The sequence below is a fragment of the Pipistrellus kuhlii genome, unplaced genomic scaffold (assembly GCF_014108245.1).
Source record: "Pipistrellus kuhlii isolate mPipKuh1 unplaced genomic scaffold, mPipKuh1.p scaffold_m20_p_25, whole genome shotgun sequence".
Lineage (NCBI taxonomy): Eukaryota > Metazoa > Chordata > Mammalia > Chiroptera > Vespertilionidae > Pipistrellus > Pipistrellus kuhlii.
Window position 1 is genome coordinate 8,438,455 of NW_023425524.1, and position 13,030 is coordinate 8,451,484.

At 52.1% G+C, this 13,030-nt stretch overlaps 1 protein-coding gene and 1 long non-coding RNA gene across 2 annotated transcripts in view; both read left to right on the forward strand.

Annotated features, from left to right (window-relative positions):
* The window catches only part of LOC123653008, a 10,273-nt gene extending 7,000 nt beyond the window's left edge, over positions 1 to 3,273 (forward strand). Inside the window, exon 3 of the long non-coding RNA XR_006742635.1 lies at positions 3,157 to 3,273. This is a non-coding gene — a long non-coding RNA (uncharacterized LOC123653008). The remainder of the gene's footprint in view (positions 1 to 3,156) is intronic.
* KIF26B (kinesin family member 26B) overlaps positions 1 to 13,030 on the forward strand; it is a 286,996-nt gene that overhangs the window by 47,608 nt on the left and 226,358 nt on the right. The window lies entirely within an intron of this gene.

The window sequence follows — 13,030 nt, forward strand, 5'->3', positions numbered from 1 at the left end:
AGAACACACAGGACTAGCTCTGCGAATTCACACGAGTTCCCAATAATCCCAACAATTAACAACGAGAATAACCCAAAGGTCTCAATTTCTCCCCCAAATACCTATAATCTCCTTGATACTTGATACTGTGTTTTCAGTTTACTCTTGCTATGTCAGGACGGAAGTGTTTTTTTGTTTGTTTTTAATCAGCAGGAGGAGAATTAATCCAAATAGTTCAACTATTTTTTCGTGTCTGCCTTGCATATGACACAGGTTATGAGCGCCATTGCTTTGGTGACACCTGAGATCTGTGCTGTCTGCTTATACGTGCCTTGTAGCTAAAGGAAAGCTGTTCGAATCGGTGACGGAAAGTTGCTCAGAAATAAAACGTTTCCCTCGCCATCCCCGGTCGCTTTTGCGTCCTCAGCACCTTCTTGGTAAAGGGCAGTGATGCTGAATGTTAGTTGGTCATAGGCCTGCCTAACGGGTGGCATCTGCAAGCCTCTTCTATTTCCTGAATAGAAAACTCTCATCGGAAAAAAAAAAAACCAGACACGAGACATTGCAGAACCCTTCCCCGTCAATTATTATGATTGTGATTTTCTACTCAGCAAGTGTGTAGACTTGGAAAAAAAAAGTCACCCAATAAACATTTATTAGAGGTGCTTTATGCCTGATAGCGGAAAATTAGCAGGCTCCAGATGCACCACTCTAATTAATTGGTGTCATCAGCAGTGGTAGGCAGCATCGAGGGTGGAAATTGCTCACTTAAAGCGCGGCTCTGTGGCTCCGATGGGATGCTGGTCTCCCCTCCCCCGTGAGTGATTACAGAGGGAGAGCCCGCGCTCCCCTTCCTCCTCTGTCTGAATGCGCTTCCTTCTGGCTGAGGCGGGTGGGAGGCGATGCCGGTCACGCTGTGTTTATGGGAGGACCGTTTCCACATGGGCATCTATTCTGCAGGAGCGCGGGGGGTGGATCCCTCGAATTGCCTCCGTTCATCAGGAAGACCAAGAGCCTCGGAGATGTACCGGATACAGCAGGATGCGTGCCATCCTCCTTCCGGCGAGGGCTCGCGGTCGGGAATGCCAGGAGCAGCCCTCTGCCTGGAAGACGCTGTTCCGTTTCTCCTGGCTGCGTTTGCTCATCCTTTTCCCCCCACTTTTTTATTTTCTTGATATTTTTTTTTACAGAGAGGAAGAGAGAAAGATAGAGAGCTAGAAACATCAATGAGAGAGAATCATCAATCAGCTGCCTCCTGCAAACCCCCCCCCCCCCCCCCGAAACTGGGGATGTGCCCACAATCAGGGTACATGCCTTTGACCAGAATCAAACCTGGGACCTTTCAGTCCGCAGGCTGACGCTCTATCCACTGAGCCACACCAGTTTCTTTGTGTGAACCCATCTGATAAGTGCCCTTAGAGTCCGCCTGAGCCATGCCCACAGCGGCTCCTGGGCCTTGGAGCGCATAGTGGTGTTTGGAAGCCGAGGGGCACAGAGGGACGGAGGGCACTGCCCAGCAAACAGCCTCCCATCCACCCCACCTGGGCTGCCCGCAGCGGTGCGGCCGGGGACCACGGCTGCCCACATCCTCCTCAGGCCGGGGCCTGCTCCCCTTTAGGCCACGTGCGTTGTCCACCTTTGTGCCCTTTCATGGGGCCTCATTAAAAAATAAATCAGATAGCCGAAACCAGTTTGACCTGCAGACTGAAACGTTCCGGGTTCGATTCCCGTCAAGGGCATGTACCTTGGTTGCGGGCACATCCCCAGTGGGGGGTGTTCAGGAGGCAGCTGATGGATGCTTCTCTCTCATCGATGTTTCTAACTCTATTCCTCTCCCTTCCTCCCTGTAAAGAATCAATAAAATCTATTAAAAAATAAATTATATATATATATATATATTGATCTCAAAGAGGAAGGGAGAGGAGGGAGTGAGAGATAGAAACATCCACGACGAGAGAGGATCGTTGATGAGCTGCCTCCTGCGCGCCCTACGCTGGGATCAAACCCTGCAACGCAGGCACGTGCCCCGTGGGGATCGGACCTGCCCTCCAGGGTCACAGGCTGATGCTCAGCCGCTGAGTCACCACCGCTGGGCCCTGAGGGTCATTTTCAAAAGACGCTGCCCTGCCGCCACCTTTCACTGCCTCGGGGCCTGGTCCCCGGGCGGGGCGGAGGGAGGTCTGCCTTTGGCTTTGCCCGGTGGGAGTGGGAGCCTCTGGAAGCGCCGTTTCCCACGCCCCTGGTGCGTGGGGGACGACGGACAGGGCTCTGTCCATGGAGCAAACCCAGTGTGTGTGTGTGTGTGTGTGGGTGGTGTGGTGTGTGTGTGTGTGTGTGTGTGTGTGTGTGTGTAGGGTGTGTATGGTGTATGTGTGTGTGTGTGTGTGTGTGTGTGTGTATAGGGTGTGTGTGTGGGGTGTGTGTGTGTGATGTGTATGGTGTATGTGTGTGTGGTGTGTGTATAGGGTGTGTATGGTGTATGTGTGTGTGTGTGGGGTGTGTGTGTGGGGTGTGTGTGTGTGGTGTGTGTGTGGGGTGTGTGTGGTGTGTATGGTGTATGTGTGTGTGGGGTGTGTGTGTGTGTGTGTGTATAGGGTGTGTGTGTGGGGTGTGTGTGTGGGGTGTGTGGTGTGTGTGTGGGGTGTGTGTGGTGTGTATGGTGTATGTGTGTGTGGGGTGTGTGTGTGTGTGTGTGTGTATGGGGTGTGTGTGTGGGGTGTGTGTGGTGTGTATGGTGTATGTGTGGGGTGTGTGTGGTGTGTGTATGGTGTATGTGTGTGTGTGGGGTGTGTGTGTGTGTGTGTGTATGGGGTGAGTGTGTGTGGTGTGTGTGTGGTGTGTGTGTGTGTGTGTGTATAGGGTGTGTGTGTGTGGGGTGTGTGTGGTGTGTATGGTGTATGTGTGTGTGTGGGGTGTGTGTGTGTGTGTGTATAGGGTGTGTGTATGGGGTGTGTGTGGTGTGTATGGTGTATGTGTGTGTGTGGGGTGTGTGTGTGTGGGGTGTGTGTGTGTGTGCGCGCAGCTCCTGTCCCCTCCGGCCTGCCCACTCTCCGCGGTCCCAGGAGCAGGGTGGTCCTGCCCACTTCTCCCAAACGGGGCGTTTACAGCCCTTCCCTGGCCAACGCCCCCGCCAGGTGCCCACCGCCTTCCCGCGCCCCGGAAGTCAGACTTTCGGAGTTTTCTTTAAAACCCAGCTCCTGCCGAAACCGGTGTGGCTCAGAGGATAGAGCGTCGGTCTGTGGACTGAAAGGTCGCAGGTTCGATTCCGGTCAAGGGCATGGACCTTGGTTGCGGGCGCATCCAAGGTGGGATGTGTGCAAGAGGCAGCTGGTCGATGTTTCTCTCCCATCGATGTTTCTAACTCTCTATCCCTCTCCCTTCCTCTCTGTAAAAAAATCAGTAAAATATATTAAATAAATAAAATAAACTCGGCGTCCGTTCCGTGGGGGCGTCCTCCCCCTCCCCCTCGGAGGAGTGAGGCGGCCGGACGGCGTTGCGTTCCCCCTCTGAGGCGTGCAGACCATAAAGGGGCCCTGTGTTGGGTCCGGAGGGGACGCGGACAGGAAGTCTGTGGCAAGGCTCATAAAACACTGAGAGCTTTTCCAGAGAAAGGAGCCATAGAACTGCGAGGCCCGCCTGGGGCTGGCCACCTCCCACCGAGCCCAGGGGCCCTTTCATCCCAGGCCATAAGGGAGAGGGTCTGTAACAAGCCCCCCTCCCCTCCCTCTCCTCCCCTCCCTCCCCCACTCCTCCCTCCTTCCCCTCTCCTCCCTCCCCCACTTAGTCCTCCCTCCCCTCCCCTCCCCTCCCCTCCCCCTCCCCTCCCCTCCCTCCCCAACTCCGTCCTCCCTCCCCTCCCCTCCCTCCCCCACTCCCTCGTCCAGGAAAGGACCAGAGGCCAGGGCCCAGCTTTGCACCCCTGGCAGTTTTCACACCTCGGAAGGAGGCTTGCAGGGGCGGAACCTTCTTTCTGCCCAGGGCCGTGTGGATATTTGTCACATCATTGCCGGGCCACACACCATCATCCAGCCTAAAAGTCAGCCCACTCTGTTTGGTCAAACATTTCATTAACTCACCCCTCATGCCTTGGCAGCGCCAGACCAGGTGGTTCCTCAGACCTTATATACGTCTCCCGCCCCTGTTTTTTTACAAGTTCCCTTTTAGGACTGGCTTTACAGAGAGGTGACCTGCCCACAGCGGCCCAGCTCACACCGGTGAGATCTGCAGCTGGAGGCCTTACTCACCGCCCCAGGGCACCTCCTGGAAGAGAAGACAGGATTACTGTAAACCAGCGTTTTTCAACCGCTGTAGTGTGTCGAGAGATGTTGCCTGGTGTGCCGTAGGTGCAGACAAGACAAGAATTTTATAATTTTTCACTATTTTGTTTACTTAATATTTCATAATAAAGTAATTATAAAATACTTTCTTTGTGTTTATTTGATTCCTATTCAAGAGAATTACTTTATATATAGTCAATATAGGCACAGAGTTAAATTTTTTAACATTTTCTAATGGTGGTGTGCCTCGTGATTTTTTTCATGAAACAAGTGTGCCTTTGCCCAAAAAAGGTTGAAAAACACTGCTGTAAACAACACCAGTGTTATCCGTCACATCCAGCTGCTTACCAGGCCATTGTAGTTCTTTATGAATAAGTCACAGGGACCATTGGAACTTTGCAAAGTCGTGTTTGGTACTCTTTGCCCTTTAGCCAATCTTGAGACAAGTGTCTGTGCTTGACCCGTGTTTACAGGTGGGCAGAGGGAGTCAGAGGTGGAGCACTGTGGGAGGAGGGACCCTGAGGCGGAGGACCGGGCTCAGGGCCTCTGGAGCTGGGTCCCCACCAGTCCTGCCTGGGAAGTGGAGGCTCTCAGACGTCGCAAACTCCACCCGAGAAGCTTCTGGAGCCTTCTGGTTGTTTTGGTGAAAACATCAGGCGCGGCTGCCCTGCTGGGATGCTCGGGAATGGCTCCCGGAGAAAGTGCGCCTCATTTTCCCATTTGTGCGCCCAGGGCCTGTGACGTCACGGGAAGCCAGCCGCTCTGCGCAGGGGACCCTCCGAAGGCACCGGTGTCTTCCAGTGGGAATCGCAGCCCGTTGTTTTGCTCCGTGGACGTTGATTGTGTTACGATTTCCGATATAGCCCTTCCCACGTTAAGAAAAGATTTGTCATGTCTTTAGTTCAAGTTCCGTTTTTATTGATTTCTAAAATTTAATTAACTTTTTTAGAAGCAAGAAATTTTATTTTATTTTTTTGAAATAATATTTTTATTTTTATATTTTTCATTTTTTTATTAAGGTATCATATGTGTACATATCAAGTTCCTTTTAAAAAATATATATTTTTATTGATCTCAGAGAGGAAGGGAGAGGGAGAGAGACGGAAACATCAACGATGAGAGAGGATCGTTGATGCTTTGCCTCCTCAGGCCCACACCTGTCACCCCGTCCCCGCTAGAGGCACCGACGGACCAGAGTGTCATCGAGAGCCCAGTGAGCTGTGCCGGCTCCGCGGTGGCCCCAGCCCGGCCGCCCGGCCGCCCGGCCGCCCGGCCGCCCCTCCCCCCCGTGCTGCTCGGGTGATGACAGGGATGGGTCTTGGCACTGAGCATGAGAAGGGATCAGACGGTTTCCTGTGGGAATCGGTTTTCTGTCTGTCCTGCTTCCATTTCCTCCAGGGTCAGCGGCCTTGCCTCACAAGAGCAGGCTTACCCCCTTAAAAAAAAATTTATATATATATATTATTGAATTTTTACAGAGAGGAAGAGAGAAGGATAGTTAGAAACATCGATAAGAGAGAATCATCGACCAGCTGCCTCTTGCACACCCCCCAATGGGGATGTGCCCGCAACCAAGGTACATGCCCTTGACCGGAATCGAACCTGGGACCTTTCAGTCCGCAGGCTGATGCTCTATCCCACATGTGTCAAACACAAGGCCCGCGGGCCAAATCCGTCCCGCCAGGCCTTGAAATGTGGCCCGCACCGCGCTGTCATCACTGCACTCCGCTGCGTTTCCATCACAATGACAGTTTATGACTGTTCAGTAAACCATTTGGCCCGCGATTTAGGCTGGATTTTAGATTTTGGCCCCTTCTCTGATTGAGTTCGACACCCCTACAGTCTATCCAGGGAGCCAAACCGGTTTCGGCAGGGCTTCCCCTCTGGAGATGGTCCTGGGTTCTCTGCCGCTGTGTGTGCATGTAGACGGAGGGCCCGGCAGGGCTGGAGCATGGCTGTCCGCCTGGCTCTCCTCTGCGGACTGGACTCCGGGGGTTCTGGGAGCTGGGCTGAGCCCAGGGTCCCGTCGCTCGCTCGCTCGCTCGCTCTGTGGCGCAGCGCGCAGGCCCTCCCCCACGTACCTGATGGGCTCTGATCTCGGAAGCTGCAGGAGCACGGCCAGAGGAGAGGAAATGCTGTGTTACTGCTGTCATTTGAGGTGGTTACTGCTGGCATGATCCGGTCACAGCTGACCAGCCTGTTGGCGACCACAAAGCCTCCTCGGGACTCCAAGGAATCCCTCATCGAGCCTCCCGCCGAGGATTGCATGCAGCTGCCAGGCTCGCAGCCCTAGCTGAGCTGCGTGAAGAAGTCCTCGGCACCTTAGGGTGCTGAGTACCCTCGACCGTTGTTGGTCCAAATTCTCAGTCTCACTTTTATTTTTTTTAAGTGTATTTTATTGATTTTTTACAGAGAGGAAGGGAGAGGGATAGAGAGCTAGAAACATCGATGGGAGAGAAACATCGACCAGCTGCCTCCTGCACACCCCCTACCGGGGATGTGCCCGCAATCAAGGTACATGCCCTTGATGGGAATCGAACCTGGGACCTTTCAGTCCTCAGGCCGACGCTCTATCCACTGAGCCAAACCAGTTTTGGTTCAATCTTTTTTTTTTCCCCCTCTCATTTCTTTCCCATGTGGTCTGGGGCGTTTAAACAAGTGAAATAGCAGCATCAGTAAACATCCACTTTACGTAGTTCTCCGAAGACGAGGGACTTGGCTTGATCTGCTGTTGTGTCACTCTCCGTCCTCCTCCTTGGGCGCATGCTTAGCCCCTCACATCCACCCGTGGCTCCTTCACCACCCGGCCCTGTTTGTTGATGCGTAACCATGGCAACGGGATTATGTCTGTCAGCGTGGCATTATCAGCCGTCATCAGAAAAACCCAAATATAAATGCACCGTAATGCAAGAGAGAGAGCCGGGGATGTGGGGACGGTAGGGGAGGACTTGTTCTGGAAATATTTCCGAGGCCTGAGGGTTGACGTCCACAGGAGTGAAGTCACACACGGAAGCGCTCCGTCTGACTCAGATGCCCGTCGGACGCGGTGTGACGTGGCTGTCGGACTGAAGGAAGGTGTCCTGTGAATTCGGCCACGAAGACGGTGTGAGCCTCCTTGCTCCGCGGCCGCGCCTTTTCTGTGTCGTGGGAGCAGGAAGACACACTGAGGCTTTCTCAGAGCACTGGAATTGTGGTCACTTCCTCCAGAGCGCCCAGAATAAGGTGACCAGACGTTTTAAAAAAGTCCCGATTTTTGGAAAGATTTAGGACTTTTTTTTTTAATTAATTTTTTAAAAATAAATCTTTATTGTTTATATTATTACAAATGTTCCTCTTTCCCTCCCCCCTCCCTTGCTCCCCTCCACCAGGTTCCCACCCCACCCTCTGCCCTTTCCCCACTTCCCATTGTCCTCATCCATAGGTGCACAGTTTATGTTCAGTCTCTTCCCACACCCCCCACTCCCCTTTTCCCCGAGAATCGTCAGGTCACTCCCCTTCCATACCTCTGATTCTATTATATTCAACAGTTAATATTGTTCATCAGATTTTTTTTAAATTCCCTTGGCTTTTAGATTCACTTGTTGATAGTTACTTATTTGTTGTTCATAGTTTTTATCTTTATTTACTTTCTCTTCCGAAAGAACCCCCTTCAGCAATTCATATAATTCTGGTTTGGTGATGAACTGCTTTAGCTTTTTTTTTCATCTTTTATTGGTGAAGCTCTTTATCGGGCCTTCGATTCTGAGTGATAGCTTTGCTGGGTAGATTATCTTTGGCTGTAGGTTCTTACTACTCATCACCTTGAATATTTCTTGCCATTCCCGTCTGACCTGCATGGTTTCTGTTGAGAAATCAGCTGACTGTTTTAAAACGCCTCGGGACGTGGGACAAATTGTTAAAAATCGGGACTGTCCCGCCAAAAGCGGGACGTCTGGTCACCGTAGCCGAGAAGGACATGGTGCCGAAGCTGGAGGCCTTATCTCCTGGGTCCCCACCCAGCATGCTTTTCGCCGTCCCACGGTACGTCCTGGAAGAGAAGACAGGATTATTGTAAACAACGCCAGCGTTACCTGTCAGGTTGAGCTCCTTACCAGGCCATTGTTGTTCTTTATGAATAAGTCACAGGGACCATTGGAACTTTGCAAAGTCGTGATCGGTACTCTTTGCCCTTTAGCCAACCTTGAGACAAGGGTCTGTACTGGACCCGTGTTCACAGGCGGGCAGAGGGAGTCAGAGATGGAGCACTGTGGGAGGAGGGACCCTGAGGCGGAGGACCAGGCTCAGGGCCTCTGGAGCTGGGCCCTCGCCGTGCCTGCAAGGGAAGGGGAGACTATCAGACAGCAGACGTCGCCAATTCCACCCGAGAAGCCTCCTGGAGCCTTCTAGTCGTTTTGGTGAAAACACTACGCGCTGCTGCTCCGCTGGGATGCCCTGGAATGGCTCCCCTGGTGGTGGAGACGGGGAATGGGGAGCGGGTGTCTGTGCGGTGACTGAGAAAAGCAGATTAAACCAGGAGGTTTGAGCTCTGTGCTCAGTTCGGATTCTGACTCCTTCAGTGACTTGAGCAAAGTCCTCGCCTCAAGGACCTGCACTTCCTTGCGCTTAGAAAGACAGTGCCAGGCCGAATGCTCTTGGAGGTCCCTTCCAGTTCTTAGAATGACCTGGAACACCCACTCACGTGATGGACTCACACAGTCTCCGCAGGAGTAAGCTGGCGTTGTGGATGGTTTGCATCTGGGCAATGGCCTGCACTGCTAGCCGAAGGTGCAGAGAAGGAGCTGTCCATTGGCATATTACTCCTTTATCAGATAGGATAGTGTGTTCTTTATTCATTCCTCTGATGATGGCACTGTCCAGCTTTTTGAAAAAAAAAAAATAGTCACACCTACTGCCTCTCAGTGAACTCTCTTCTTCATCTTTTGCAATTTTGGTCATACATTTCTTTTCTTTTCTTTTTTTAAATATATTTTATTGATTTTTCACAGAGAGGAAGGGAGAGGGATAGAGAGCTAGAAACATCGATGAGAGAGAAACATCGATCAGCTGCCAAGGTACATGCCCTTGACCGGAATCGAACCTGGGACCCTTCAGTCCGCAGACCGACGCTCTACCACTGAGCCAAACCGGTTTCGGCTGGTCATACATTTCTTACACTGTACAGAAACCACTCTATAATGGTGGACTTGGAAGCTATTCTGTCTTTATTTATTTATTTTATTTTATAGCGTCAGATACAATTGACTGTGCTTCTGTTCTGGGATTTTTATTTCCTTCTCAGGCTTTCTCTCAGAGCAATGAGGAGTCCCAGTTCAAAGGATGTATAGGAAGCTCTTAGAAACTCCTCACAGGGAATCCACATATTACCTGTTGTTGTTACCTGGGAACACAGAGTGTGCTTCTAGGCTGGAGGGAACCACAACCTCTTTCTTCTCTGTGGGTTTGTTTATTCTCTGTGCTCCGCGAGTACCGAGTCTCCCTGGGCTGCTGGCCTTGGCCCTCCTGGCTCCTCAGTGTGCCCCGAGGGCATTTCCTGTGAGATGCCGGTGGAAGCCTTAGGGCCGCCCCCCTGCCCAGACCTCCTCCAGGGCGTAGGACCAGTGCACGGGGGCACACGGCCGTGTCTTTCCTCGGATGCTCAGAGGTGAGCTGCCTCCCTGCGGTTGGCTAAGACCCCCTCTCTGTGCCCCACCTGGCCTCCCTCCAACTTCTCCCGTCAGGGGAATCAGGGGAGCCGGGGGTGTCTCTGACATCCTGTTGAGCAGAGGTTGAGTGGGAGACACGTTTGGTCCCATTCTGGGGGTTCTATTTATTTATTTTTAAAAATATATTTTATTGATTTTTTACAGAGAGGAAGGGAGAGGGAGAGTTAGTTAGCAACGTCGATGAGAGAGAAACATCGACCAGCTGCCTCTTGCACACCCCCTACCGGGGATGTGCCCCCAACCAATGTACACGCCCTTGACCAGAATCGAACCTGGGACCTTTCAGTCTGCAGACCAGCGCTCTACCACTGAGCCAAACCGGTTTCGGCTGGGGGTTCTATTTATGTGGGTCCCGTCACCTCGGTGTTTAGTTACAGTATTGCTGGGGGGCCTCGGGCAGGGACGGCACACCCAGGCCCAGAGGGTGTGTCGTGATGGGAAGAGATGGTCTGTGTCAGGCGCCCGAGTTTGAGCAGGTGCAGCAGAAAGGCACAGAGACAAAAGCTAGACCGAGGAGACCTTTCTCAGTGGCCCATTTGAAAAGTCCCCGCCGTGCTGGAGGCAGGAGCGAAGGCCTCTATTCTCTCCACAGAACTCAGGTCACAAGATTGTGTCGTGTGAAGAGAAAGGTCAGAAGCACGCCGACAAGATATGCAGGAAGGCGAAACGCACCTTAAGTGACAAAGGAGGACATAGATTGGCTGGAATAGATAAGATGGAAAAACATTGCTTCAAATGATACCACGAAAACCAGCCCACAGGGCGGGAGGGAGCTTGGCCGATGGTCTGCCTTAGACATCTGTGACCCTCACACATGGATCGCGTGCCGTGATTCTTCACACGGATGTCTTCTTCATCCGGTGGCCCCTCCCTTTACCCATCTCTTGCAGCCCTTAGCCTAGTGCCTTGTGTTGCATTTATGTCTTCTTCTTCTCCTCCTCCTCCTCCTCCTCTTCCTCCTCTTCCTCCTTCGCCTCCTCCTCCTCCTCCTCCTCCTTCTCCTCCTTCTCCTTCTTCTCCTTCTTCTCCTTCTTCTTCTCCTTCTTCTCCTCCTTATTCTTCTCCTCCTTCTCCTCCTCCTCCTCCTCCTCCTCCTCCTCCTCCTCCTCCTCCTCCTCCTCCTTCTTCTTCTTCTATTTCTACTCTTTGCCTTGAGAGACAGGGAGAGGTTGAGTGAGAGAAAGAGATTGATTGACTTGTCGATCCGCCTGTCCATGCATTCATCGGTTGGCTCTTGTGGGTGCTGTGCCTGGGATTGAACCTACAACCTTGATGTATCAGACGATGCTCTAACACAGTGGCCGGCAAACTCACTAGTCCACAGAGCCAAATATCAACAGCACAACGATTGACAGGTCTCTGGAGAGCCACATTTTTTAAACTTGAACTTCTTCTAACGCCACTTCTTCAACATAGACTCGCCCAGGTCGTGGTGTTCTGTGGAAGAGCCACACTCTGATGGGGCCAAAGAGGTGCATGTGGCTCACGAGCCGCGGTTTGCAGACCACGGACCTAACCACTGCACTACCCACCCGGGGCCTGTGTGTGTTTTAGTAGCTACAGCTGACTGAGAGCAAGCCCAGGCCAGGCAGAGAGCTCGCTCATGTTAGCATCCCTCGGAGCGGCTGCCCCGCATTTTATCCGCCGGATTCGTGGTCCGTTTCTGTCACTTCCCAGGACGCACGGATCCCGGCGTGAGCCGGCGGGGTCTTTCTCTCACCCCGTACCGCCTCTTCGCGAGGCCTCCCGAGAACAAAGCCAGAGCCGGCGCACGGAGGCATTTTTGGAAACTTAAACTCTGGCTGTCGGGTATGCCTGTCATCTGTCACCCCGGTAACTGTTCAGATGAGTGTCAGTTAACTCCTGCCGATCCCTTATCGCGCGCGCTCGTCAGATGAGGTAATGCGCTTCCCCGGGTACAGTTGTCACGGGCGAGATTGGCAGCGCATCATGGTTGTAAGCAGAACCGTCTCTTGCGGGGGACCGTGACAAAGACGGGGCCGGACGCCAGGGGCGCCCCAGAAGCACGCGCCTCCGTCCCGGCGAGAAGGAGCTGTGATCGGGCCATGAATGTGTGGGCCGTGCGTGTCCTCAGCTCCCTGCTGGTGAGGGGCCCGAGACCTTGGCCCCGGCCACCAGCCCGAGCCCCCCTGACAGAGCCTTTCTCCAGGGATCTTGGTTTAAAAACAGAATTCTTAAAAAAAAAAAAAAAAAAAAAAAAAAATATATATATATATATATATATATATATATATATATGTATATATATATTATTGATTTTTTACAGACAGGAAGAGAGAGGGATAGAGAGTTAGAAACATCAATGAGAATCATCGATCAGCTGCCTCTTGCACGCCCCCTACTGGGGATGTGCCCACAACCAAGGTACATGCTCTTGACCAGAATCGAACCCGGGACCCTTCAGTCCGCAGGCTGACGCTCTATCCACTGAGCCACACCGGTTTCAGCTAAAAACAGAAATCTTTAAGTAAACCATTTATCGAGCAAAAAAGATTTCAAGTATGCAGAAACACACAGAGTATGATACAGCAAATAAAGCCACCACTGGCATTTAACGAATGCTAGCTTTTGGCCAAACCTGCTCTGGATTTTTTCTCTTTAAATGAAAAGAACCTTTCAGAGACAGTTGAATCATTTCTTTCCATCCCAATCCCATTCGCCTTTCTCCTCTTCGGACATAACTATCACCCGGCCGGTGTGGCTCAGGGGTGGGGCATCATCCTATGCAGCAGGTGGTCACGGTTTGATTCCCGATCAGGGCACAAGCCCGGGTTGCAGGCTTGATTTCCAGTGTGGGGTGTGCAGGAGGCAGCCGATCAATGATCCTCTCTCGTCATTGATGTGTCTATCTCTCTCTTCCTTTCCCTTTCTCTCTGAAATCAACAAAAATGTATTTTAAAAAATGTTTAATGGAAGACGGGTACCTGAAATATAGGCTATTAGGTGTGACGTTCTCTCTCCGAGCAGTCTACAGATTTGGTCATGACCTTCAGATAGTGACAGAAGTGCAGGGACCAGTGACACAATCTAGGGCCCTTACGGTAAAACAAA